Source organism: Leptonychotes weddellii, unplaced genomic scaffold, assembly GCF_054177405.1.
Source record: "Leptonychotes weddellii isolate Sample4059 unplaced genomic scaffold, ASM5417740v2 HiC_scaffold_4403, whole genome shotgun sequence".
NCBI classification, from domain to species: Eukaryota; Metazoa; Chordata; class Mammalia; order Carnivora; family Phocidae; genus Leptonychotes; species Leptonychotes weddellii.
This window is the reverse complement of record NW_028010807.1, coordinates 1-8,903: the sequence shown is the minus strand read 5'-3', so window position 1 is coordinate 8,903 and position 8,903 is coordinate 1. Positions and strand designations below refer to the sequence as shown.

General features: G+C 42.9%; 1 pseudogene; it reads left to right on the top strand.

Moving 5' to 3' along the window:
* Positions 1-626: 626 nt before the first annotated feature.
* Positions 627-1,025, top strand: LOC102726018 (large ribosomal subunit protein P1 pseudogene; annotated as a pseudogene).
* The last annotated feature ends 7,878 nt before the right edge of the window (positions 1,026-8,903 follow it).

The following is an 8,903-nucleotide window of genomic DNA, read 5'->3' as shown; positions in this document are numbered from 1 at the left end:
TTACACTGAGCAGTCCATTGCTACAGCCAGTTTAGTAATGCACTATTGTGTTTACCTTCTCTCCTTACCTGAATGAATTCTCTTTTTTTTTCACTCTTGCCTTCCTGACATTATACTCCCCAATAACACATTAGCACAAAAGCTTTGCCTTGGGCTCTGTTTTGTTTTGTTTTTTTGTTGTTTGTTGTTGTTTAAATTGAGGCTAAGAAAATGGATTCCAGCATAGCCCTAAAAAGAAAACTCTCAGGATGGAATTTTGGAGTTGGTTTACCTTCTTGACTAAAGGCAATAGAGACCCCACTGTGGTGGTAAGTGGGAGGATAATGACCCCTGGCAGTGAAATCACAATGAAGTTTTGCCTGTGGTTAGTTGGGAGGAGATGCAAGGTAGAAGGCAAGGCATTCCGAGATCATTATGTGGAAAATACTAATTATAAGACTTCTCACATGGTGTGACTGCCTTTGATGGCAGTAGAAATCTTATATAAAGAAAATGATACTTTCCTCAGCTGCCACTAAGGAGCTCAGTCCTTCTGAGAAAGCTAAGTCAGCATTGGGGTCAGGCCCTTACTTTATCCGGCAACTAGCACTGAGCCTGGCAGTGAACACTCAGCATTTGCCTGCACCATGGCCTTTGTCTAGGAGCTCGCCTGCATCTTCTTAGCCCTCATTGTGCATGATGATGAGGTGACAATCATGGAGGTTAAGATCAATGCCCTCATTAAAGCAGAGGGTGTAAATGTTGAACCTTTCTTGCTGGGCTTGTTTGCAAAAGCCCTGGTCAATGTCAACATCAGAAGCCTCATCTGCAACCTAGGGGCTGGTGGACCTGACCCAGCAGCTGGTGCTGCCCTAGCAGGAGGTCCTGCTCCCTCCACCACTGCTGCCCCAGCTGAGGAGAAGAAAGTAGAAGCCAAAAAAGAAGAATCGGAGGAGTCTGATGATGACATGGACTTTCGTCTTTTTTTTTTTTTAAAGATTTTATTTATTTATTTGAGACAGAGGGAGCACATGAGAGGGGGGAGGGTCAGAGGCAGAAGCAGGCTCCCTGCCGAGCAGGGAGCCCGATGCGGGACTCGATCCAGGGACTCCAGGATCATGACCTGAGCCAAAGGCAGTCGCTTAACCAACTGAGCCACCCAGGCGCCCCGATGGACTTTCATCTTTTTGACTAAACCTCTTCTGTAAACTGTTCAGTAAGTAGCTAAACTCTTGGGCACTTGGGGGCTTAAGTGGTTAAGCATCTGCCTTCAGCTCAGGTCATGATCCCAGGTTCCTGGGATCAAGCCCTGTGCCAGTGTGTGTGTGGGGGTGTCCCTGCTCAGCAGGGAGTCTGCTTCTCCCTCTGCCCCTCCCCACCACTTGTGCGATCTCTTTCTCTTTCTCAAATAAATAAATAAAATCTTTAAAAACATAAATAACTGAACTCTTAAAAAAAAGGGGGGGCACCTGGATGCCTCAGTCAGTTGAGCACCAGCTCTTGCTTTTGGCTCAGGTCATGGGTTCGAGCCCCAAGTTGGGCTCTGTGCTGGGCGTGGAGTCTGCTTAAGATTCTCTCTCTCTCTCCCTCTCTCTCTGCCCCTCCCCCACTCTCCCTCTCTCTAAAAAAAAAAAAGAAAGAAAGAAAAGAAAATGATATACTCAGGGCAGCTAATGGCATACTTAAGGGTTCCTCTGAAAACCAGAGGTGTCAATGGTAGTCCAGTCTCAGGGTAGACTGGTTTGAAAATCAGATCCAGATTCTAATTATAAGGACAGTAGAGATGTAAAGAAAATTAAATTTGTAACTTCTATGTATATATACTATTTAAAACCAGGACCCAGATGGGGAAGAGGGCACAAAAGACCTGTGATGAGGATATTTGAATGGATAAACCTAAGAACACTGAACTAAAAAATTCCCTGGAATAATTCCTGGGCCAGTGGAATCCACTGGTTTCCTTTGCCAAAGGAAAACACCCTCCCCTTTCCTAGAGTCTCTACAATGGCCTCACCCGAAGCAGGTGCTAATAAGATGAGACTTGTTCTCTTTAAAAGCTGCCTCTGCCACAGCTTATCACCTCTGGGCCAATAACCAGGATCATATTTCAGTACAGCCTGAGAGGAAATATACAGTCCCTACTTAGGGAAGAAATAGACTACCTAATAAACATATGACAGAATCTGGCCCTTATGTATCAGCAGGAAACAAGGGAATATGCATAGAAGTGGATTTTGAGGATATCAGATCAGGGGAATCTAAGTCTGGATAGGGGAGAATTCACAGGTATGGAGTATCTTGTATGACTCAGGATTCAATGTTCCAGGACCTAGAGTTGCTCTAAACACACTGTCAGTTTGGCTCCTTGAAACTTGGTCATGACAATGGCCTAGAGTATGTGAGGTCAAGTTGCCAGTGGTCTTGGTGTTATATTGACCAATGAAGACATATGGATCAGAGAAGCAGGAATGTTAGAATGGATTTACTATGTACAACCTGAGGACCTATCACTGATTCTGATTATAAGTTCCCTGGAAGGACTCAGAGCTCACTCCTATCTCTAAGGCAATAGGAAATATATTAGGACTGGGTATGCCAGTTTCTTTAGGAAGCTTAGTGATGTCTGTTCTCTGCAGGTAATGACTGAGATGTGGCATGGAAATTAGGCCATCTAATATAAACGAGGACAATGGGATTCCAGAATGAAAGAGACCAGTGGCAGGACTTAATTCTCAGAGGCAAGATGGACATAATTATTGCAATGGGCATCAAAATCAGAATAGCAGTTAGAGTGCCATGACTTACATGGATCTAGTGATTTTAGGGGCAAGATACATGGACAACTGGGGCTCCTGGGTGGCTCAGTTGTTAAGCATCTGCCTTCGGCTCAGGTCATGGTCCCAGGATCCTGGGATCAAGCCCCTCATTGGGCTCCCTGCTCATCGGGAAGCCTGCTTCTCCCTCTCCCACTCTGCCTGCTTGTGTTCCCTCTCTCACTGTGTCTCTGTCAAATAAATAAATAAAATCTTAAAAAAAAAATACACGGAGAACTTATTAGGCATTGCTTGATTTGGATAATAGAAAATGAAGAGCTGGAAAGCTGACATCAGTGCTATAGTGAAAACTCACCCAGTTTCTAGAACTAAATACACCCAGAGTCCATTGACTAAAGATGAGACCAGGTTTCCTTGAGGAAGAACCTAGCAATGCCAGTAGAGTATATAGGACAAATATTCTTCTGATCCTTCCCTAAGGGGACCTTTGGTCATTTACAAGTGTGCCAGGGGAAAAGGCAATAACCAGGCTTTCCAAATCTGTTAGGTAGGAAGTCTGAGCTGGCACTGACATTAATATTAAGAGGCCCAAAATACTGTCCTGTCTTCCAGTTAGAATGGGAGTTATGGTAGCCAGATGATAAATGGAGCTTTAGTGCAAGTCCAATTCACAGTGGTATCAATGAGTCAGCAGACCTGTCCTGTAGGTATTCCCTACATATATTCTAGTTTTTCCTTGAATATATAAATGGAATAGCTATCAGCTGAAATAGGTATCAGAACTTTTACATGGGTTTCCTGTACTATGTAAATTAAGGGTCAATATTTTCAGAAAGGCCAAGTGACAGTGCCAGAAACTGACTACTCCCTCAGTAAAAAAGGTAAATTATAAATAATGACTTATCCCAGAAGGGATTGCAATGATTTGCACCACTATAAGACTTGAAAGATGTGGGGGTTGTGGTCCCCATTGCATTTCCTTTCAGTTCACCTCTCTATTCTCTCAAAACCGAGGGATGTTGATAGATGATGGTGGACCACCATACATCCAGTAGTGACAGTCTCAGTCATGGCTTGTGGGCAGGATATGGTTATATTTACAGAAGCACATTCATTTATCCTCTGACATTTGCCATGTGGATATTGGTGTAGTGAATGCTTGTCTTCCAATCCTCATCTGTAAGGAGTATCAAAATCTGTTTGCCTTTACAGAGTAGGAACAGCATGGAGTTAATGCCTTATGGGGCAAACTTTTACTTATGGGAAAGGGGAGGTGAAAAAAACTGAAAGATAAATTGCCTGCCCTTCAAAGATTCCAAGATGCAGTAATTCCAAAATGCCTTTCTGGAGATATCCCACATTATCAAAGAACTTGTTAAGTCTCTCTTATAAGTATGACCAGCTCAGTAAATACACAAAAGATTGTATTACCTTTTTGTCCTTCCTTGCTTCATTTACCTTTTCCCTTTGTTTTTGCCTCTCTGGCTGTGAATCTCCAAGGAAGAATTAGCACAGAGTTTTGCTTCATGTTGCTTTCTCAGAATCTGAGCTAAGAAAACGGCCCTCCATACTCTCCTTACCCAACACCAACTAGTTGAACTTAGAAAGGGAAACATAAATGTGTAGATAAGCACATGTTAATTTTGAAAGACTGCAGCTCTCCATTATTTCTATGAAAATCAATGGAGAAGATGTAGTAAATGTCAGATTGTTTAAAAATTAACGACAGATTGCATTTAAAAATATTTACACAATAAAGTGGTGCCTGGGTGGCTCAGTTGGTTAAGCGACTGACTTTTGATTTTGGCTCAGGTCATGGTCTCAGAGTCCTGAGATCAAGCCCTGCGTTGGGCTCTGAACTCAGCAGGAAGACAGCTTGAGATTCTCTCTCTCCCTCTACCTCGGCCCCCCACCCCCTACTCTCATTCTCTAAAATAAATAAATAAATCTTTAAAAAATATTTGCATAGTAGAAATATAGGTTCTATTTACCTCTGTAATAACTGGCCAGCTTAGACTATAAATTAACTTACTATTCAGGGGCGCCTGGGTGGCTCAGTTGGTTAAGCGACTGCCTTCGGCTCAGGTCATGATCCTGGAGTCCCGGGATCGAGTCCCGCATTGGGCTCCCTGCTCAGCAGGGAGTCTGCTTCTCCCTCTGACCCTCCTCCCTCTCATGCTCTCTCTATCTCATTCTCTCTCTCAAATAAATAAATAAAATCTTTAAAAAAAAATTAACTTACTATTCATTAATAAAATTAATATCCCTTGGAGCTATAGACCTTCTGAAAAGCTGTATAGCATCTGATCATTTTTATTTACATTTATCATTTAGTTTGTGTCAGCAAGCCAGTGTCTATGAGCAACTCTTTTAAGATTGCAAGTACTGAATATTCTAATCTCTGCACCAGAATCCAAGTATGATTGACATTCTGATTTGGAAAATATTTTAAGTAGACAGTTTTGACCATCAGTAGTAAAAGTTGTGTTGTAGCATTAGTTTGCAGTGGACTTATGAAGTGCTGGATTTAATCCTCAAACATAGGCACTGAGTTTATTGGAAAACTAGGAGCAAGTTCCTGAACTTTCATCAAAAGAGACAAGAATAAATGTGTCTTGAGGGGAACTTGAGCTCTGAGGTTCCCTGCCTTTCTGGTTTAACAAAGCCTTAATGAGTTGACCTTCAGGGCACAGTTTCAAAGACACTGCTTTTAATTTAATCCCTTTTTTTTTTTCTGGGCAGACATAACCAAACATGTTGTTTAATAATTATTTTCAATGTCATTGTACTCCATGATATGCTGTTTACCACAGGCTCTACAGATGTACATGCCAGTGGGAGTGACTGCCTCAGGAGGTAGACCTGGGAAGAGGTCCTTGCAGACTGTAGGAGCAGGCTTGATGCTCTTTGGATAAAGATTTCTGTGGTTCCAGCAATTCCATGTGTGACTTAGAAGAGTGGGAGGTACTGGGTCTTGGTACGCAAGTCTCTTGACTTGTGGACCTCATTCTATAGGGAGGAGCATGGATGAGGGAAGGCTAGATGGGCCCCTATAAAGTACAGGGTTTGAGGCAGGGCCTGGGTCTATGGTGATATGGAAAGTTGGCATGATCAAGGAACAAAAAGACTGGTGAAGCTGGAAGGAAGTAAACATGAAAGGCTGTGGTAATAGGATGAGATTGATCAGATAAGCCTTGAAGATCATGACAAGGCATTTAGATTTTTGTTTTATTGGTATGCTTGTTTGCCAGTCAGACTGCATTAGGTCTGCAGAGCCTTAAGTAAGAGCTGACTAGGACCTTGTCTGAGGCTTACCTGCAAAACTTTGGGACAGGAGACTTTGTGAAAGAAAGGACTTGAGATTTCAGCTAGTCTGTGGTGACGCAGAGGTCAAAGTAGACCAAAATATTCATATGGAGCCAAGGTAATATCATAGCATGGAGAAAGGAGCTTTTTCATAATATAATTCACCATGTACACCCCAGGGCCTGGAACTAGAAACAAGGCCTATTTTAACTCACCTAAGAGCTGGGTAGGAGACAGAAAGTTACACTTTGCTATGAAGCTGACAAATGTTTATGTTTCGTGTTGTCTTGGTTTTACTTACAAACACCCTTAGGTTCTTTACAGCAGTGCCCTTGGACCTTTCTTTTCTTTCTACCTTCCTGTAAACTGAACCCCAGTTTGCCTGAATCTCAAATCCTGGTTCTGCAATCCCAGCCTTCGGCCTTTGGGTTAAGTATTAGCTCTTTGCCTTACAAACTTTCCAATGTAAGCTTTCCGTAATGGAGTCTGACTTAGCCGGCCTGTCTGACCTCCTGATGGCACATGGCAAACACTGTTCCAGGTGTGACCACTTGCAATCTAACTTCTGCCCTAGCTAGAACAACCTTTGCTTCTCAGCAAGGAGAAACTAAACATTTTGTTATGAACCACCAGATTCAGAGCACCTGCTCGGTTGCCCTGGCAACAAGGCACTGGCTCCGCTTTTCTTTAGTCCCCAGGCTTGGAGAATATGACACTACAGAAGGAAAATTCAGAGCCCCAAGGACAGGTACCTGTTGGGTCCACCCAGTCAGTGGAGGTTGGGATGCAGATACAGACCCTGCTTTTACAGACTGGTGTTAGCAGCTACTGCAGGCAGCTAGGCCCATCCCTATTTACCCATCCAGAGAAATGTAGAGGCAATCCAGCAGAACTCCCTGAAATTAAGCAGTCATAATGATTCATTGAATATCCAAAGCTTTGGTTGGGAATTGGGGGGGAGGGGTGGTGCTGGGAGCAAACTGATTTCATTACTAACATACTGCATTTTAAAAGATGTGGAGGGTGATAGTTCTGTTCCTGAAGCCCAAAAGCCATGTCCAGAGGGGGAGCAAAGAAGGTCCATCCACAAGAACTGATAGGTATTGCTTATCTGCTAGGAGGAAGAACTGACACCTCTAGAGCTTTATAGGCTACCCTGGAGGAAATGAGTTGGGGGTGATCCAAACTTCCACCACAATTTAACCACAGCCTCAAGAAAAGATTATGTAATAAGCTAGTTCAAGTCACCAGGCTTGAGCCTTTCAATATTAACAAGCCTCTGTACAATGTTGGAAATGGGACTAGCACACACTATACCTCTCTCTCTCTCTCAGATGGTAGCAGGGCCACTTTCCCAAGGTCTGTGCATGTGTGTATGCACGTGTGTGTACGTGTGCATACCTGTCACCCTGTTTGCCAGCTACCCCACGCAAGGCACCTATATCCCTGTCACACATCATGCTATTTTTAGGCAGATTGCATTCTTCTTTTTTTTTTTTTTTTAAAGATTTTATTTATTTATTTGACAGAGAGAGACACAGTGAGAGAGGGAACACAAGCAGGGGGAGTGGGAGAGGGAGAAGCAGGCTTCCCGCTGAGCAGGGAGCCCAGTGCGGGGCTCTATCCCAGGACGCTGGGATCATGACCTGAGCGGAAGGCAGACGCTTAACTGACTGAGCCACCCACGCGCCCCCAGACTGCATTATCCTTATTCTACTTCTAAAAAATACTTGCTTAAAGATCTATTGCACAAAAAGTATAGATTAGTTTTAAGGATTTGTTATTGGCAATTAATATTCAAAGACACTTCCTCTGGTAAGTGCCCTCCTTCATACAGAGAACACCTTTGGGAATGTTTTATATATGATGCTTGCACTATTTTTTTTTAAAGATTTTATTTACTTATTTGAGAGAGAGAGAGTACGCACACACACGAGTGGGGGGAGGGACAGAGGGAGAGGGAGAAGCAGACTCCGTGCTGAGCAGGGGGTCTGATGCAGGGCTCTATCTCAGGACCCCGAGATCATGACCTGAGCTGAAGGCAGACGCTTAACTGACTGAGCCACCCAGGTGCCCCTGACGCTTGCACTATAAAAATGTTCCTGGACAATCCTTGGTAACAGTGACTAATGTTCAATAGTGGCAGCAGGACTTCTGCCTTTGGGAGGCAGCAGATAGTCAAGAGCCTGGATCTGAGTCAGACGCACCTGGATTCAAATGTCCACTCTGCCATTTACAAGCTGCAGAGACTTGGGCAAGTTTTTTAATCTTCCTGCCTTAATTTTTTCACTTATGAAATTTCTTCCTTAAGGGGCTTTGGTGAGGATTAAAGAAGATAATAGATGTAAAGTCCTTAGAACAGCGTTCAAATAAATGCATGACAAGAAGGTTTACAGGACTGTGCTCAGGATTATGAATGCTCCTTTAAGATTTGTAGGACACTTTTTTTCTTTTTTCTTTCTTTTTAGGATGTGCCAAGATTTTATTTCTTCAAAGGAACAATAAACAAAATTCTATAATTCAGAATGATTATGTATAATATCAAATTGCCACCAAAACACCTAGAGCATTGCCCCTTCAAGAGAAGGAGGTACTTAAGCCTATTCATTATATTTCTAAAGTCTTTACAATTCCTTCTCTCTACCATTCTATTGGCTGATTTGCAAGCTGGTTATTTATGTAGAGACTGGACTGTCAATATTAGTTCTTTTTTTTTTTATTCTTATGTTAATCCCCATACATTATATCATTAGTTTTAGATAAAGTGTTCCATGATTCATTGTTTGTGCATAACACCCAGTGCTCCATGCAGAATGTGCCTTCCTCAATACCCACCACCAGGCT